General features: G+C 38.5%; 1 protein-coding gene across 1 annotated transcript in view; it reads left to right on the forward strand.

Annotated features, from left to right (window-relative positions):
- Tspan7 (tetraspanin 7) overlaps window positions 1-20,046 on the forward strand; it is a gene marked incomplete at its 5' end in the record, with an annotated part of 131,826 nt that overhangs the window by 57,911 nt on the left and 53,869 nt on the right. The gene's annotated exons all lie outside the window — the stretch shown is intronic.

Raw genomic sequence — 20,046 nt, forward strand, 5'->3', positions numbered from 1 at the left:
ATATATATATGATATTTGCTTATTTTTTCTACTAGGTATATAGTCTCTGTTTCCTCTGTGTTGCTCTTTTGTTTGTTTTGATCTGTCTTCCTTGGCAGAAGCTCTTCTCAGCTGTCTGGTAATCCTTGGTTGCTTAGGAACTAGGAAGCTACTGTAAAGCTCTAAGCAGGTAGGTGGTGCTTGTTGAATTTGTTCACTATAAAGTATCTGGGTTGGGCATTTATTGAGAAACTCCAGTGTTGATATCTTTAGGTCTTTTATCTTGGTCTCTTAGATGCCCTAAAGAAACTTTCCAGCCTCCCACTGTGTGTGGTATCCATCGGGGAGCGCCTTGGCGGGGAGAGGGCTGACGAGTGTCTATACATGCAGGATTTGGGGTGTCACTTAATTCCCCTCTTTTGAGTAGAGTATTCCTGGCAGGCTTGCACATCCTAGGTCCAGATGATTTCCTAATTGGGAAGGGTCAATCCCTCAGTGGAACAGAATGGGAAGCTAGATGTAACCAGCTTCTTAGACACTTTCTTTCCAGCCTCTGCACTTGCACTGTCTCCTTCCCCTCAGTTGCAGAGGAGCCTGGAACCCATTTTCAGCTGTCTTCCTTGCTGGTCTAAGATCATATTACCCCTTGAATGTTAAGATGATTAGCTATCCTCTGTCTGCTTTGCAGCTTCTAAAACTTTGTTATTGTTGTCCCTTCCCTGTGCTCCACGTTTAGTCTTTTAAAAAGCAATTCCTTTATGTGGGCTTAGTGGAATTTCAAGAGAGTGAAATGGAATGCATATGTTTTGTCATCTTGGAAGTTGGAACTTAAAAAACATTTTTTTACTTTGCTGAATTTAGTATATTTTTGACTATTCACAGCCCAAAGCTTCTGGCATTTATGGAACATCTTTGTGCCAGTTATTGTTTAGTCCTTTGCATGTGTAGAGATGCAAATAGGAATGAGTGTTATCCGTAGTCTACAGAAGACAAGATGCAAACAGGTTAAGCAGTGGCCCCAAGGTCATTGCTAGAAATTGCCAGTGCTGGGATCTGAATGCAGTTCAAGAGCTGGATTTTGAAGCCCTGTGAAAAAAAATTTTTTTTTCTAACAAGTTCAGCTCCTCTTTTTATCAGGATCTGATTTGAAATAATGACTGAGTCTTATCGGGATGTCTATGAGTTAATTGGACTTTGAAGGAGAAAACTCTGCTGACATGTATTGAGTTGAACAACTTTGGGCTTTTAAAAAGCAAATGGGGCGCCCACGAATCGTGAGAAGCACCTGCTTTCCCCAGTTGCAGGGACTCTTGCCTCCCTGTTTGCTTGTGTGTGGCTGAAGGTCATTCATGGTTGCCATTGTGCTGTCTGTTAGGAGAACAAAGCATGCATGGTTTCCTGGCCCACCCAGTAGAGTGTGTGTCCTACAAGCGAGGCCGTTCTGTAATGAAGGACTTATTTTCCATGTAGCTTCAAGGCTAGGTAACTCATTACCCATTCAATGTCATGAGCATTAGCACCTCAATTCCCCATTGAAGCTTTGCTTTTTTTTCTGCAACAATATGAAGCCATTGATCTGCAAGATGAATACAGCCATAAATGGGAACTTTAGAGTCATTAAAGATTAATTGTTGTCATTTTTTTGCAAACCATTGTCAAACCAATTTTTTTATGACTAAATTATACATCAAATATATTTCTGCACTAAAGAGCTGCCTATGACTTTAAGGGCTGAATGGATTTGAATATGAGTATTAAAAATATTGATAAACAATGCGTTCTTTTTCTGAGAACTGAGACTGTTATTCTTAGAGCAGTTTCAGCTTCAGTGAGCTTTCTATGCATGGCTGCTTAGTTGGTAAGAAAAAGATCCTGTTTATATTCTTTCCCATAACTATAGCTAGCTCTGTGCCTAGAAGAAAAATGTAATATACAATACTTACAAATAGCTGAAAGTAAGGTTTTTTAAAAATTGCAAAGTAATATCAATCTGCCTCTGCCTATGAATCCTTGAATAGAGCTTGACTTCCATTTTAATACAGTGTTTTGAGCCAAATTATTCTTATTCTCTAGAGAGAACTCTTGTCATTCAAAAGGAATAAATGAGCATGGGACCAATTTCAACTGCTTACACAGTTGAGGCCTTTTCACATTCTCTCAAGTTCTAAAAAGAAAATTATAAGAACACCCTGTAAACTGCTTTACATTATTAGTTTTAAATTTTAACTAGACCTTTTACCTAAGGGAGAAAATGGTAGGGAACATATGCCTTGAACATTTTGAGGAAAATAAAATACCTGGCCTTATATTTTAATTTATTTTTGACATTTTTTCATCGTGAGGATATCATCTCTTCCATTCTTACTGAAGAATAGTATTTAGGTAAGATGTCTTCTATGAAAAAAGTCTAATTCTCAATCCCACAGAAATTGAGAAGCTCTTGTGAATACAAAGTGGTGATTTGGAATTCATCATTAAATCAGACCTTGCACGAGGGAGTATACATTGGACTTTGGAGTTGGAGCTAGGTTTCGATTATGCCTCCTTGCCTTCTTGGAGAAGCCCTTTGACCTCTCTGGCCCTGTTTCAATATCATTAAATAGGGATAATTCATAGTCTGCGTAGTTATAAAGTTCAGAGAGAGTATATGAGAGGCCAATTAGAATAACTAGTGTGTAATATGGGGCTCTGACCATGATCATGGTGCTGAGGTATAGGGACTCTGGTGTGCTGGGGTGGGAGTAGGGTTATACTGCAGGAAGTGGTGGGGCTGGGCTGTTAATCCAGACAATTTGGCTCCAGAGCCCTACTTAACAGCTATGTTTTAACCCTCGCACAGGGAGGATTGTGGTCATTCCTGCCTCATTCATCTGTGGGATACACATTGCCTGCTGTGGGTGGTGATAGGTTATCCACACATGCATATTCAATGAATGTGTAAAGAAATTTCTGCAATTTACTGAGATGGGCTTTTCTTCACAAAACATGCTTTTCCTCAGAGCTGCTCTGCTTAGTTTCCCTGAGCCTCTACTAACCTCCTTTCACTTCTAAGTGCTTGTACCAAACCAATATTGTGCCAGTATTCTTACTGAGCTTTCCATAGTATGGCTGACCCACAGCCACCCTGGCCACAATTACCTTGCAGTAACCGAAAGATCTGCTTGATCAACAGAGATCTTGGAAAGCTATTTCCCTAGAGCAGGAGTCAGCAAAATTATTGTGCAAAGAGGCAGATAGTCAATATTCTAGGCTCTGCAAGTCACAGGATCTCTATCGTGTCTCTGTTGGTAGTCCAAAAACAGCCGCAGACAATTTGCTAGGCCATGTTCCATGCCTGTCTGGCTGCATTTGTCCCTGTCTTTTGCTGACCCTGTCTTAGACAGCAGTCTCACTTCGTAGTGCTGAAGAATCACCCTTTTAAATAGAGAGATTCCTTGTTCTATCCGGTAAAAGGTAATATTCAAAAACAGTAAAATCATTACTTTCATAGAGATGAAAATGAACATTTGCTAAAGATTTTATTTTACTAATGTGAGGAATCCTGGCACATGTTATAAGCAGTTCAAAAAGAATGAGTCAGAAAGCACCAATTTATATTGAGTAAAGGAATTGAATTGCAAATAGAGGCAAAACTGATTATTCCCTGACAGGTGGTAGGGAAGTTCAGCACAGCTGGACAGTGACAATTTTTACTTCTATTAGTTACCTACAACTTATAAAGTTACAAAATAGTTCAAAGACCAGAAGGGACTTGGAACCTGATAGCCCAAGGTGTGATCCACATAGATGTTGCAGTTTTCTTTGAAACATGCTTTAAATAACCCAGAGCGACCGCTTTTGTATGTTGATGTTAGGCTTGGAAATGTGCATTTGGAACAATGCCAAGACAGTGGCCAAGCAGGAAGGCTTCATGCCACACTTGCAGGAACACTGTATCCTATTCGTTGTTTGTATGTTCTTCTTTTTCCTGGAATACACCTTTCTGTTCTGCAAGCCTCTCCTCTGAGCTAGAGGAATCAGTGTTCACCTTGTGAAGGTCACCCTTCCCTTTGACCAAACAATTTTCTTTGCTGGGGAGAGGAGTTGGGACAGGGGAAGGTTGGATATTGGGAAAAACTCATCATCATCTTCTGTCTTTGTTACTTGTTTGCTCATGTAAATAAAAAAAAATGACTGACAGGATGGAGGGAGACAATCTGTATTGATCAGAAGAATATTTTATATGGACTAAGGAAAAAGTGTTTACAATAGAGAAAGAGTAAAATGTGAAAACTTTTGGTGGAGACCTAGGATGGTGAAGGAAGATAGACTGGGAAAATCTATCAGGCAATTACTGGGAAGGACTGTTGGGTGGCACCGTCTTGGAGAGCAAGAAGGATGAAAGCAGGAGGACAGAGACTACAATAACCATGTTAGGGAAGCCAGGACTCATTAAGTTGACAATCTATTATGTGCTTACTGTTTTGGAGACCTTTAACTGCCAGCAGTTGTTTTGCTCTATCAAATACTAATCCTTCCTGGACAGAACTGCCAACCCAGCTCGGGCATTTCCAGAGGATGGGGAAGTTCAGAAAGCCCCTAGAGTCTGTCAGCATGCTGACTTCCTTTTCACTGTGTTTTCTGTCTGGGTGATAATGCAAAGGGTGAGTGTCTTTGTTGCAGAGGATTTGGAAATTACTGTCCAATCAGCATGGTCAAAGCAGGATTTTCCCCTTTGATTTGCTTTCCAGTAGGAGCAAACTTTTATGTCTGAGAATGATGGTGAAAAGGTGAGGAGGATTCAGTGCCCTACCAATCTTTCCCTCAAATCTTGTGTTTTCTCCAACTATACACCTAGTCACAGAGCTACCTTAAGAATGGCACCATTTCACAGTAGTCATCACACTTAGCCTTTATGCTAATCTTCTTATGCAGTGAGTTCAGCAGTTCACAGAGCAGACATTTCCCCATCCTAGATTTGGTGCTGAGTCCAGGAGCTTCAGCACTCAGGAGATACAGAGTAGGCTGTCTGGGATTATGAGTGTGTGAATCGTAGTCTCAATGGAGAGTGACAGGTGGGGAACGCCTCAGGGTAGCAGAAATTGTGGAACAAGGTAGTTGTGTTATATGGAAAGCTGAATGACTTTTCTTCCTGGCAGTGAAACTGTGGCTTCGAGTACATTTGTGTTTTGGGCACCTGTGTTGCTTAAGATTCCCTCCCTGTCTTATCTTTGCCCTGAGATGTAATCTCAGGACCTGCCCTTTTTCTGGGAATATCAGGTTACTACTTATTCTGAGATCTGAGACAACCCACAAATGCAATTTTCTGCGGGCATCAAGAGCCCGAGTGGTGAGAGCATCAAGGTAGTGGCCTGCGTTGGCCACTGAGGTGTCCTAGCCTCCTGTTTAACTAAGAGCAAAGGAAGCAGCAACTGTGGCAGCTCTTTGTGCCCCTGCTGGCACCGAGAATGTGGCACTGAGATATGCATTGATGGAATTTGAGGTGCTGGAGACCCCCACTGTGCTCACTCTATTTGGAGCCTTTGATGTTTCTTAAAAGAGTGCAGCAAGTGTGCTACTCTCTTTTTTCCAGTGCTATTCTTCATGTTCTCACTTTGTTTAGATTCCAAAGGGCACCTGAGATGGGGCGTGTTATCAGTGTCCATCAGGTAAGGCATGGTCCTAGCCTTGAGTCCCTCCCTGAGCACTACAAGAAAGGCCTTCAGGTTTTCATCACAATCATTCTTTGCTCTTTATTTCTAGAGTTAGTCATGCAAGCCTTAAGGGTGCCAATAGTTATATGAAAGGTAGGAGCACATTGTCCTTTTTATATTCATAACCCTTAGTTCCTAATTTAAACTTAAGGTCTGATCAGTTCTGACTTCTATGGTATAGACATTCTTAATTTTTGAGTTTGTAGGTTGCCAACACAGAGCATACTAAGACTGAGCTGAAAAAATAGTTTATTTGTTTTGAAATTTTATCTTATTTTTAATTGACAAATGATAATTGTATGCATTTATGGGGTACACTCTGATGTTTGCTACATTTGTATATTGTGGGATGATCAAATCAGGCCAGTTAATGTATCTGTCACAAGTATTTATTATTTCTTTGTGGAGAGACATTTGAAATCCTCTCTTCTAGCTATTTTGAAGTATAAAGTATGATTTTAACTGTAGTTGCTGTGCTCTGTGCAATAAAACACCAGAACTTACTCTTCTTATCTAACTGTAACCTTGTACCTGTTGATTAATGTCTTTCCTTTCCCCCTTCACTCCTACTCTCTGGTAACCACTGTACAACTCTCTACTTATCTGAGTTTGACTTTTTTTAGATTTCACATATAAGTAAAATCACGAAGTATTTGTCTTTTTATGCCTGGTTTATGTCACTTAATGTGATGTCCTCTAGATTTATCTGTGTTGCCACAAATAACAGAATTTCCTATATTTTAAAGATAAATCATATTCAAGCTTTTAAATCTACTTATCCATTGATGGATACTGAGCTTGTTTCCATATCTTGACTATTGTGAGTATACTGCAATTAACATGGGTGTAAAATTGCATGATTTTATACAATTTACAAATAGATTTTGAGGGTTATTAGGGGGCTTTCCCACATTGTACAAATTATCTTTTATTTGGGAAGTTAGAGACAGTGATAACTACAGACATTTAAAAACCCTACAGGGGGAGATGAAATAAAAAAGAAAAAAGTCACTAAAGCAGTAAGCTATCCAAACCAAAAATGAAGTTACTCAAATTTTTTTTCCTCATTGAGTTTATTGGTACATTTTAGGTATACAGTACAGTTACATTCATTATTGGGATCTTGTACCTTTACATGACAGGTCTTGGTTCTCATAATTTTCCCCTTGTCCCTGCCCTCCCTTCACCTCCTCCTTCCCTCCCCCTTTACAAACAATTCATTTCCATTTTTTCATATTTTTTCTTTTCCCTTATTAGCTTTACCCCCTTCCCACTTTCCCTACACCTTTAGCCCTTTTCTTCATATTTCACATTGTCAATTATCTCATTATGATCTTATGTACTATTATAGTTTATTCACACCAGAGAAACTATTCAGTATTTACACATGTGTGACTTAAGAGAAACTATAGTATTTACACATGTGTGACTTATTTATTTCACTTAGGAGTATGTCTTTTCAAAAGAATTAAAAGAATCATATCACAGAGATATATGCATACCCGTGTTTATAGTGACACAGTTTGTAATAGCTAAAACTTGCAAACAGACCATTTCCCCATCAGTTGGAAACTGGATAAAGAAGATGTGGTTTTTCTATAAAATGGAATATTATTCAGCCATAAAGAATGAGAAATTAGATTCATTCATAGGAAAATTGATACATATTGAGGATATACTCAAATTTTTTAAGGATAGCGTTTTTCCATTCATTCTTCTAAGATACTGGTATGCTCTATGCTAGAGAAATGCATGTGGTATCTTTACTGTTGTATAGGCCCACTTGGAAGTTCCTTAGGAACATATCAAGATTGTTGGCCTGTGTAGCAGGGTGGAAAGCAGTCTTTTAGGAGAAAGATGATGAGATATGGAGGATAAGCAGGTGGGAGGGTGGTGGATGAGGTAGACTTACTTTTGCAAGAACACCATGTTGAAATTCTGTCTGCCTGGCAGTTGCATCTCTAAGCCATCAGTGATGACAGGTTGTCAGCAAGGCTTTCTTTGCGAGTCTCACATACACTGATAGACACCAAGTAAAAAATTTTCTTCCTCCTAGTAGCTGATGAGATGGCCAGATCTAATTCTTGTCTCTCATTGTCAAACAAATCCTGCCTTGGTCTAAACACATGCCATTTGAAAATCCCATTATTAGAGTCATTGATTTAGATATTGCTTTCCTTTTCCATTTGAGATTAGGAATCAGATGTTTCTTAATTATACACCCCAAATGAAGCACCAGAATGTCACCATGAGCTTACAATTTCTATCCAGAGAAAATTAATGAAAGGGATCAGAATCTTCCCATCCCCACTCTGGCAACAGCCTACTCTGGCCTCTAGTGACTTGGTTAAAAGTTGTGGGCAATCTCTCTGTTCTACAGTCTTAGCTTATAAGGAAGCAAATACAGCTTTGGAATCTACAACTTCTCAGAGCAGTGAAGAAACCCACCATCAGGCGGATGTAGAACAGGTGGAGATGAGCGTACATTGGCACTGCATCCAGTACGGAACAGAGAGAGAGAGTGTGGGAAAACTTGTGACTGGTCTCTGTCTCTTGATGTCCTGAAGTTGCTGATTCATGAAGACAGGGCATGTAGTTTTGGATTTTTTTCACTGTTCCCAACAGTTGGCACTATCCCTGGCACAGGTAGAAGGCAAGTAAATATGTGCTTGCCAGAATTAGGGATTCTTTTACTTCTGAATAGATTGGGACAGCCTATGGGTCCTGAAAGGCAAGTGATAAATGAATGAATAAATAAATAAATAAAAGTACAACTTCACTGATTTTTTAAAAAGCAAGATCTATTCCTCCATATAGAACTTTTTTACTTTTAAGGATAATCTTGGCTTTTTTTAAAACCTTCATTTGCTACAGTGGTTTAAGAAGTCTTGAGTGGTTATATCTGGCTTACTTTGTCATTGCTAGTCTTTGTAAAGTTCAGGCGGTAATCCTAGTTACGCCAGATGTGAGCCTCTGAATACAGCGTTTGTGCTTGTAGCTAGTTTATGACTATAATGGCAGAACATTGCTTTTTTTGAATGATATATTTTAAACCAACAACACAACAGAAACACTGCTAGGGAAAGGGCAAAGAGTACAGTAAGAATCTCTAAGGCTATAAAAAAAAAAGAGTGAAAGGTCAGAGGAATCCTCATCAGAATATTTCAAACAGTCCCATGAATACAACCTGGTAATGGTAGTTGGCACATGGGAAAGCATAGGGAGAACAGAGAATAGACGCTCAGGGTGGAAGACAGATTCTCTTCGCCATGTATCCCTTTGTAACTTTCACATTTTATAGGCTATTTCTGTTTGATCTTTTAAAAACAAATTAATTAAAAACATTGTGGCTTCCTGATCAGAAAAAGGGGAACTAATTGCTGAGTCACTTGCCTTTCAGGAACACAGCAGCCAAACTCTGATGTGACCATGGGGACCCATCCCCCTTTGTTTTGCTGATGTAATTACTTTCTTCATTGAGGCTGCTTTTAGAAATACATGCTGATGTAGAATGTTAATCTGGGGTATGCTGTATAGATAAGTTACTTCTGTATTTACAATCTGCCGTTTGGTTTTTCATAGTTTATCTATAAACATCGAGTCTAATTTTTAAAGCGAAATAACTGATTTAACATAGTACACTGGTGGAACCCTGAAATGAGTCTGAAAAATAAATTCACATTTCTAGGCTTTGGCCATAATATAGTATATTGGAATTTTTTATAAGGATTTCAAATTCTTCCTGCTTAGTTAATAGGATCTAGCATTCTTTGATTTGTCTTGGTCTAAAAGGCTCAGAATAACTGAATTTCTTGGCTCTAAAGAAGCTATGACTTTGATTATGACTCTGACTGGTATATAGTATCTTGATCAAGATTGGATCCTACTTGGAAAGGAGAAGGGATTGATTACCATATAGGCAGTTTTCCTTCAGCAGAGTAAAATATGGCTGTGGTGAGGGAAAGAAAATCAATCCTAGTTTTCACGCCTGCGATTCATTTTGGTTCCCCTAAGTTGTTCAATTCAGACTTGGTTCTTTTCCTCTTTTCCCTGATGTGGATCATGCAATAGTGTAATCTGCAAAGTAGTATATGAATATTAGTTGTGTACTTATCTTTCTGTGTTTAGGATCACCCTGCCTACTCAAGATGAGAAACTGATTTTCTCATTTATATAATAATTCCTATGATGTGGGAAATAGAACCAAAGATTTGGAGTCAGAAGATCCATGCTCTAGTCCAGGTTTTCTGCCGTCCAGATGGTTGGTTTTTAAATCCTGATTAAGTTGTACATGGTTGTTTTTTTTCCCCAGGTGAAGCTAACCTTCCTCACCTCACCAGTAGGTTGAAGAAAGCCCAGGAGAACCCTATGAAGTAGCACTTTGTACACATTGGGGGATGATTATTGTCAGTTTTATTTGCTCTCATTCATAAGCATTACTGAGAGGCCCTTTGGTTCTGAGAGACTTTGCTTTTGTTGGAATAATGAAAAAAAAAAACTAATGTCATCATGTGGTAAGATCAAAGGGTTTCCTGGAGCTCAGCTGTCATTTTTCCAAATAAGCAAGGGAAAGATGCATCCTCAATGCCTGAGGATTTTAAAGGTCACCATACATTCTGGGAGTTTCACTTGACTTGGCTTCCAAAGCACTCTATTCATCCACAATCTCTGAATGTGGGATAGTCTAGGGTCTCAGCCCCTTTATGACCTCATCCCATCGCATGACTTTAAATATTATCTCAATCCTGATGTCTGCCAGACTTTCTCTTGAAATCCAGGTTCATAGCTACCAACCGTTTTTATTTTGATATTTCAAATTCAGTATGTCTCCAGTCTGAACTATCTCTCTTTGAAACAAAGAAAACAGTTCTACCTGCAGCTGCACCCTTCCTTAAGCCCTAACTTCTTATCTCTCCCAAATTATATTCTAGATACTTCTCCCTACTGAAACCCCAGTGCCTTTGATGGAGTCAAAAGGATAAGAAATAAATATCTTAATGTTAGAACTGAAACACAATCCATATTATAATCCACTGGGCTTGTTTTAAGGATAAGGAAACAGACCCAGGTTTACACAGCCAGGTTTCATGGATTCTTTTTGGTTGACAATCAACTCTGAGCTTTGCAAGGAGTGGAGATTATTTTTATTTTCAGAGCCGACCCCTGTAGTCATTTATAAGAATGGGATAACCCAGGCAGGCTCTGGGCAAGAGGTACAACCAAATGATATATTAGCCATAATTTTCTGTTCAGTATTTCTGTTTTCTCCCTTGTATGCTGTAATTCCCTGATGTCAAAGTTGTGTTATTTAAAAGTTTGGATCATAAAGTTATATCAAGCCTACCAGCTATAGGAAATGTTCCTTCCAGATTGGCTCTAGCAGTGAATGTCTCTTGAGACCCTTAAAACTAGATTCATGCTGAAAGGTGCTATGGAAGGGCAAATTACTGTATTTATTTTTAGGTTATTAAATTATTTATGTAAACAGTGGAGAATCTTCTTTTTCACTAATAAATGTTGAATTCTCTTAGTAAAGTCTTACTGGTGCTCAGTTACCTCACAGGTCACTTAGAAATAGATTTCAGTTATTAATATTCCCAAAATCAACAAACATTGCATAGGAATAATTTCTAGTGCCTAAAGGGTGAAAAAAGGACCAAGGCCAAATTATCTTGTCTGGTCATAAGTAGTGCATTTAATTTTTATGTGTCTTTCTTCTTTTTTCTTTTTATTGAGTTTATTGGTACAATCTAAGTATACAATACAGTTATATTCATTATTGGGATCCTGTACCTTTACATGATAGGTCTTGATTCTCATTTTTTTCCCTTGTCCCTGCCCTCCCTTCACCCCCTCCTCCCCTCCCCATTTACAAACACTGTATTTACATTTTTTCAATTTCTCATATTTTTTCCTCTCCCTTATTACCTTTCCCCCACCCTTCCCACTTTCCCTACACCTTTAGCCCTTTAATTCCTATTTCACACTGTTAATTATCTCATTAGGATCTTGTGTACTATTATAGTTTTTCACACCAGAGAAAGTATTCAATATTTCAGTTAAAGAAATCTCTGTATGAACATTAAAAATAGGGAATCCTAAAATGAAACTACAAAGGAAAGTAAAAGAGAAAAGGCAATGATGTAAAATTGAAATAATCCTTAATTCTGAAGATGAAAATGGTCCTTGAACATATTTAAATTGCTTCTTGCTCTTGTAGTCTTATATTATTCTTTTTTTCATTATTTAGAGAGTACTTTATTAGTTTCTGTAATCAAACCCATGTAGATATGACCTTACATATTTAATACAGTTCTTTACTCCTGTACAAATGGAAAAAAATTAACATTTCTAAACCAATATGGCTGTTAATTTCTGTACAATGCCAACTCAACACAGTAACTTGGGATAACTTTTTCCAAGGTCGACAGCACAGTTAAAATTTAAATTAAACTTTCAAAAAATTCAAATTATATATGTATATATATTTATATTTATATTTATATAAAAAGACCAATAATAGCAATACGTTATGCATCAATAGCAGCAACAGCTTTTCCAGGTTCTACAGTCATCTAAACAAAATGATAGACATTCAGCAATTCCATTAAAAAAACAAAAAAAAAACCAAAGAAAAGAATAATACCCCGAAAACACCAAAGTTCTGTTGCTGTTGTAGTACCTGGCACCATTTTTTTTATTAGCCTCTTAATAATCATCTGGAAAGAGAACATTCTAGAGTAATATCATTAAAAATAGCTCTGATAAAGCACGGTCACTACTACGTACCATAAAGCATGTACAAGAAATTTTGCATTCACGGAGGTATGATACAGTACCGTCCTACATCTATAATGCTAGAATCAGTTTTGGTTTGAAATTTACCTTGTCTGCAAATAAGATTGCTACCCCTGCTTTTTTCTGGGCTCCTGTCACATGGAGAATTGTTTTCCATCCTTTCACTTTTAGTCTATGGGCTTCTTTTTGCACTAGGTGTGTTTCTTGTATACAACATGTTGTTGGATTTTGCTTCTTATTCCATTCTGCCAGTCTATTTCTCTTGATTGGCGAGTTGAGGCCATTGACATTGATGGTTATAACTGATACGTACTGACTTATTATTGTCCTGTTATTGGCCTTATGTTGACTCTTTTTACTTTTTCACCTTCTCCTTTTAGTTTCTTACCTTGCCTATTTGATTTGCTCTGTTGGGCCTCACAGTGTTGTTGCCTTCATTGTCTTTTTCTGGGATCTTGTTTAGAATTGCTTGTAGTGCTGCTTTGGTATTCATGTAGTTTCTCAGGTGTTCTTTGTCGTGGAAGTGTCTTATTTCCCCATCCATTTTGAAAGAGATTTTTACAGGATACATCAGTCTAGGTTGGAGGTTGTTCTCTTTTAGCACTTGAAATATCTCACTCCAGGCTCTCCTTGCCCTAAGGGTTTGTGTTGAAAAGTCTGCTGTGATTCTAACGGGCTTTCCTTTGCATGTGATTTGTTTCTTTTCTCTTACTGCTTGTAGTATTTTGTTCTTCTGTTGAGTTTCTGGGATCTTGATTATTATATGTCTAGGTGTAGATTTTTTTTATTGTTGTTAGTTGGGGTCCAATATGCCTCAGTTATCTGAATGTCAAATTCTTCCCCTCTGTTTGGGAAGTTTTCTGTCATTAATTCTGTGAACAGCTTTTTTAAGTCATTTGTATTTTTTCCTGCTACTTCATGGATTCCTATCAGTCTTATGTTATTCTTTTTTGCATCATCTAGGACTTGTTGGATCGATTTCTCATGATCCCCTACTGTTTTTAATAGACCTCTCTTTTCACGGTCACTGACTGCAATCTTATCTTCTATATCTGAGAGTTTATCTATCTTTGCATTCTTTTATTCTGTTGCGTACACTTTCAATGGAGTATTTAATCTCCTGGATATCTGTTTGAATCTGTTTTATGGATTCCATTTCTTTCCTATGTTGGGCATTTATTGCTTCCATTTATTTCTTATGCTGGGCCTTCATGGCTTCTATCATGGTTCTGAGCTCATCTATTTTTTTGTCAGTTTCTGCTCTAGAGTCTCGAATCATGACTTTCATTTTGCTCACCATCTCTATGGTTATCTGGGAAATTATTTGTTTTGAATTTTTCTAGAGCCTGATTGATCTGTTTTGTTACTTCCTGTGCTTTGAGGTCAGGGTGCCCTGGTGGTTTACTATCGGCCTTTTCATCCTCATTTGTCCTACTGTTTGTCATTGGTGAACTGGAAGTTTGTCTTTGTGTCTTGCTTAAGTGTTTTCTCATTTTTTATTTTTGTTGTCGGGCTGTCCTTGGTTTAATCTCTGGGTTATCACCGAAATATTTCTGATAGTTGTGCCCTAGCTTCTGGGTCTCTAATGACCCACAGACATTCTCATCTTCATAACATCATAGAAAACAGCTCATCAAATCAACTACAATCCTTTATCCCAATTGATACAATCAGCAACACAATAAGATCAAGCACAACTTGGAAACTGACCACCTGTGGTAGTCACTAGTCTATCACCCTTAAACCATTTGAATTAAATTGAAATCAAGAAGCAGTTCAAAACATGTCTGCAGTGAACAAACTTTTCAGCATAGTATATTTACCATTTAGGATGGGAGCTCAGACAGAGCTAGGATGCAAGATCCCTGATCTCAGTTAGCTGATGGCTGAACCCCATGATGCAGACTGACCTCGGGCTGCAAGGCCCAGATTGAGTCCCCCAACCTTCTGAACGGTTGAAATCCACACCATTCTACTATAGGTTTCCCACACCCTTTCTTTAAAGATGTTCAAAGTTGGGAACTCAGAAAAATACCCTTTATGACCACCTCTACCTCTGCAGAGTGGGTCCAAAGACTGGCACAATCAGGAGGTCTCAGAGTGCATGCACAGTGGGGGTGGATGGTGGTTAGAGGAGTTGTTGGGGTTCAGGGGTGCCTGTGCGGCTACCTTCCTGGCACTGGAGCGATGGCCTTATGTGTCTTTCTTACTTGAATTAAAATTAAAAAATACAATATTGAATGTCCATTCCTCTAAGATGATGGTTTTCAACCTTAGCCCTACATTGGCATCACCATGGGTGCTTAAGAATACTGATACCTGGGTCTCCACCAACAGTCGAATGTGCTGGGCTTTTGGTGTGGCCTAGATAACAGAATTCTTTGAAGCTCCCTACATAATTCTAATGTGCACCAGATTTGAGAATCCCTACATTAAGTCTTTCAAATTACTTTACAGAGATCTGTCCTAATTTTTTGTTTGCTGGAGGAGACCAGAATCTCCTTGGAATTGCTGCATCTTTTATCATTTGTGGAAGAACAGTTGCTCCTCACTTTTAAATATTACACTTTTTTAGACTCTTGAGCACTAGCTACATACATAGAGTCAGTTACCAGGGCATGGTGCAGATACATTTCCAATCCAGTGGAACCTAGGAGATTCATATCAGTGTCTTCCTGAGACAAGCCAGTATTTACAGGCCTGAGATTTGAACACTGGTCTGACTGTAAAACTCCTTTGTTTAACTACTGGGGCAAAGTCTAGTAGGATTCATCAAAACTCATTCCCTCGTCTTTCTGGGCACATAGGTAAACTACTTTTCCCAGCCTCCCTCTTGTGACCTGATTCTAGATGATATAATGAAAGCAGAAGTATTGTATGCCCCCTTCAGAGCTGGCCTTTCTGCACAGTCCTTTGTTTTTGTCCCCCATCTGTTAGCTAGAAGTGAAGATGATCTTTTGATGGATGCCTGCCAGATACCCACAGTGTAATTCTATGTGAAGAAAAATAAATATGTTCAGGGAGAGATTTGGAGGTTTATCTATTTGAACAGCTAGTTCTACCTGAAGATAACTACTGTGTGTTAAGTAGAGAGGGAAAAATAATGACATAGAGATCCAGGCAGGTAGAGATCCAGAGTTTAAGCTCTACTCTGGAACAAGTGAAAGGACATATCTTTGATTTTGACAATTGGAAGTAAAAAAAAAGTTAGTATGGATGCATATAAATTCAATTTTCTTTGTGATATCTAAGACAGAAGTCATCTATGGAGCCTTTATGGGCAGGATAGGTAGTTTGAGGGTACAGTGTTTTACAAAAAGGCTTTTTAGACAATAGAAAAGAGATACAAAGCAGACAGTGGTCATCAGTGTCAAGAATCTATTGAAGATGGAAATCACATGAATTTGTCTCTACAAAGACTGTTTATTGCTCACTATTATTTCTTCAGTGCTTAGCATGGTACTAGTACATGGCTGATTTTGAATAAATGATTAACTGAAGAATAAATACAGTGGCATTAAAGGAATAAGAGTTGAAAATGGGAGGTATGGTTAGAAAGTTGGATTTTTAATTAAATAGTCTAGAGTGTTTTCAAATGTCAACAAATTTTATGTTGTGCCCATGAGAGTAGGTGACAGATGTGGAATGGAAATGAAAATCATTGCCATTGGGTGTACTTGGGGACTGAAATGCTAAAGGTAAGAGGTCACCTTGGATGATATAGGGCATGGAATAGAGAGTATAACCATCAAGCAGCTTCACCAGTCTTTAAAAATATAAAGGGATTGGTACTTGACATTGATAGGAAAAGACAATGTGATATATGGTATTGCCAGATGGTCCAAGCATCAAGGGAACAGGATAGCTGTTTAGGAGTGAAAGGGCAATGTTCTGGAAGTTGCATTGGAGCATGAGAGAGATGCTAATGAGTGTGTTGGATGAAGGAAAAGGAGTCACAGAAGATATAGTCTTTCCAGAGAGAGCTAGGTGCTAGAGAGAGTTAGGAGGTGAAAGGCACTTTCAGAGAAGAGGTGTTCATTCCCCAACAAAGGTATCGAGTTGAATGGGATGATCTTGGAAAGAGTGTTATGGTGTGTACTGGTAGTTATCCTTTGCCACATTAATGCCATACAGAAATCTAATGCCAAGCATTGAGCGCATAAGTAGTGTTTATTGTACATGTTTCTGGAGTTAGATGGGCGTTATCTAAGTGTCTCTGATTATCTTGATTGGATTTACTAACATGCCTGGTGGTCAGCTAGTTGTCAGCCAGTCTGTACTGGCTTTGGCTGGAGAAACTTGGCTCTGCTCTGTGTATATCTCATCCACCACCAGGGACCCATGGACTACCTGAGAATAGCATTATCAAAGTAAAGTTGGGGGCAAGGTCAAGAACACGTACAGTTGTTCAATTGCTTTTCAAACCTCTGCTTGAGTCACATTTGCCAACATCTTGTTGATCCAAGAAAGTCACATGCCTAAGCTCAGAGTATGTCACAAAGTTATATGGCAAAGGACATGGACTAAGTAAGGAGGGGTGGAGAAGTGGAACCATTTTTTTCAGTCTACCACTTTTTTGGGAAGTGGCTAAGGAGAGAAATAGAAGATAGATTAGACTAGAAAGGCTTATGTCTAAGGGTGAGCAAGTAAGTAAAGCTGGTGTAACAGATATCTGATGGATTAAGGGGTGGGCAGTATGAGCCACCTCAGAAAGTGCGATACTTTTGACTTTAGTTTCCTCATAAATGGAGATGTTGACACTTTTCAGACTGGTAGATTACAGTGAGGTAATGCTTTTGAAAACATTTTGTAAGTGATGAATTTAAGGGTAGATGTGTATGCATGAATCGGTCCATCTCTCTTTTCTAGCACAGATCAGCTGATAACTAGCTAACTCCCACAATGAGGAATTTTGGGGCCACATTACTGAGTAAAGTTTGTACAGTTTTCTCAAACCACTACCAGTGCTACAGTGACTCCAGCCATAGATCTCCTGAAAAAAAGTTTCTTTTATTTTTAGTACACTCTATCAAATTGAGTAGATTTCGTCCCTAGGGCACCTTAGTCCATTTTGTATCGCTATACCAAATTACCCAAGGCTGAGAACTTCATAAAGAAATGAGGTTTATTTAGCTCACAGTTTTAGAGCCTGAAAGTCTAAGACCCTTGAGCTCCATCTGTTTGGCCTCTGATGAGGGTCTTAAACCTTATAATATGGCTGATAGCACCATAGCAGGAGTGCAGGCAGGAGAGGCAAACAGCTCACGGAGAAGAACTCATGTGATGAGAGAAGAGACTAGAGATCAGGGAAGGACCAGGCTCACTCTTTAAAATAAGTCACTCTCATAAAAACTAACCTGGTCCTGTGAGAGCTACATTAATCCCTCTGAGATTGACATCCCTGTGACTTAATCACCTTCCACAAGGCCCCACCTCTTAAAGATACACCACTTTTCAATATCATGACATTAGGGACCAAGCTTCCAGCTCATGAACCTGTGGGAGACATGATAAAACCATATCCAAACACTAGTTCTGTGATGTAAGATGGCACAGAATACAGATCCTAAACCAGTAATAATTTATGCCTCCTCTAGAGGGCAGTATTCTCCACCCAACCTCTTCTAATTCCTCTGTGTGGGGAAGGACCCATGTGTGACTATGAATGTGGCTTCAGAAGAAATGTTCTGGGCATGGGCTTTTCATCTAGAAATCACTTGTGGTAGCAATTCTGTTTAAAAATAAGAATTCCAATCCTCTTTGACCGAACAGGGAAAAGAGTCTTTCCTATGTGTGGTGTGGCTGGGTGCCTAGTACCCACTTGTGGAGGCTTGCAGATGCTAGTCATGCATTTTGATTTGATTAACATAATTAAAATCTCTGTATGCAAGCTTGGACTGCCTGCCTTTTTCTACTATGTCTTATCTCAGGTCAGTATTAGAGCTAAATGTCAAAGCTTATTTTATAATCAGCTATCAATGAACAAGGAGGTTTTTAACACCTCTGCCTTCTTGATCATTCCTTAATGCATTCAGAAAGCCGAGTTATTTCAGGCATTTATATCTATCAGTTTATTGACTTGATTCTTACATTTACTATTTGTTGTGGGGAAACTTGATGCCATCATCATTAAAAGGAACTCCATTCACTAGGGTGTAATTAGGTTTGTTTTGTAAAACTGACATATGGAGTATGTCTAAAGCCGAGATCTGTAAGGAGAAGTTGCTTTCTATTTATTTTAGAAATCAGTCATGCAGCTTAATACTGGCCCAGAGTTGATAATATGAATTCTTACTGTGAGATTTCAAATTTTGACCGGAGGCCAACTTGTTTACAGATTTATTTGAACACAAATATATTACAGAAACTTGGCAAACAATTTCAGAAACTTCAAAATTATAACCAGCCTAGTCTCTGCTTTTAAGGCAATGCATCTGTCATTGGGCATTTGAAGCCTGGAACAAGATTTATCAGAATCAGTGTGGGATAAGACCCAAGGGATAAGACAAAGGCCTCAGCCCTAGAGAGATACCAAGTGTTGTCCGTGGCTCTTCTGCCTGAGGTTCTTACACGCAACTCCACGGGGGAGTCAGTCCTAAGCTTCTCTCTGCCCCAGCCACCATACTCTGCTGAGATCCTTGTCTCTAATTAGCTTGACTTGGGTTTCAGGTTTGTTTTTCTTTATATATTATATACCCCATTCCTACTCATCTAGTTTTTCTAGACCACCTGCCTCATGGAACAGCTTTGCATTTGTAAAAATTTTTTTTTAATTTTTTTGGGAATGCTGGGAATAGAACTTAGGCCCTGCATGCTAGGACAAATTTTATACCACTTAACTGCATCCCTAGTTCCCTGTATAACTCTTTTTAATGTCCAGTAAATTTAAGGCTTCATATAATCTTTGGGATTATGCTAAGTAGCATACATATAGTCAAGAATCATACAATGTATTTCAAATGTTTTATCCGTTAATATTTATGGTTTTTTCATTTCGCCTTGTTGTTCAACTTAACAAGACCCTGTCTGTCTCAACATAAAATATATAGATAAATAATTAAAGCCTTGGAATGTAGCTTAGTGGTAGAGTGCCCCTGGGTTTGATTCCCCAGTACCATTACAAAAAAGTCTACAGAGGTTTTGCCCAATAGAGACATAATATAATCTTAATATGTTAAATGTTCTAGTGCTAGTAAAAAGAAACAGGTAAGATGCATTAGATATCTTATATTCTCTATTTTTCATGCTCGTTGCAGTCTGTTGTGTATTTTATACTTCTGACACATCTTAGTTTGTGCTAGCCACATATCAAGTTCTCAAGCCACCACTGTCGTGTAGTTCATGGTTACTGTAATGGATAGTGTACATCTATGGCGTTAAGAAGCTATGTGGAGACTCCTCTACCACAGTTCTTGTGGGTCTTTTTTTTTTTAGCACTGGTCTTAATGAAACTTGGCACAATACATCTGAAATACTTCAGTTGTGTCCATAATTATTACATTGTTTGCTTGATTACACTTCAAGTTGAGTTTTGAGTAGCATGGGAGGAAAACTAGAGAATCACTCCTGTTCCTGG

This window comes from Fukomys damarensis, unplaced genomic scaffold, assembly GCF_012274545.1.
Source record: "Fukomys damarensis isolate Sample0158 unplaced genomic scaffold, DMR_v1.0_HiC HiC_scaffold_39, whole genome shotgun sequence".
Lineage (NCBI taxonomy): Eukaryota > Metazoa > Chordata > Mammalia > Rodentia > Bathyergidae > Fukomys > Fukomys damarensis.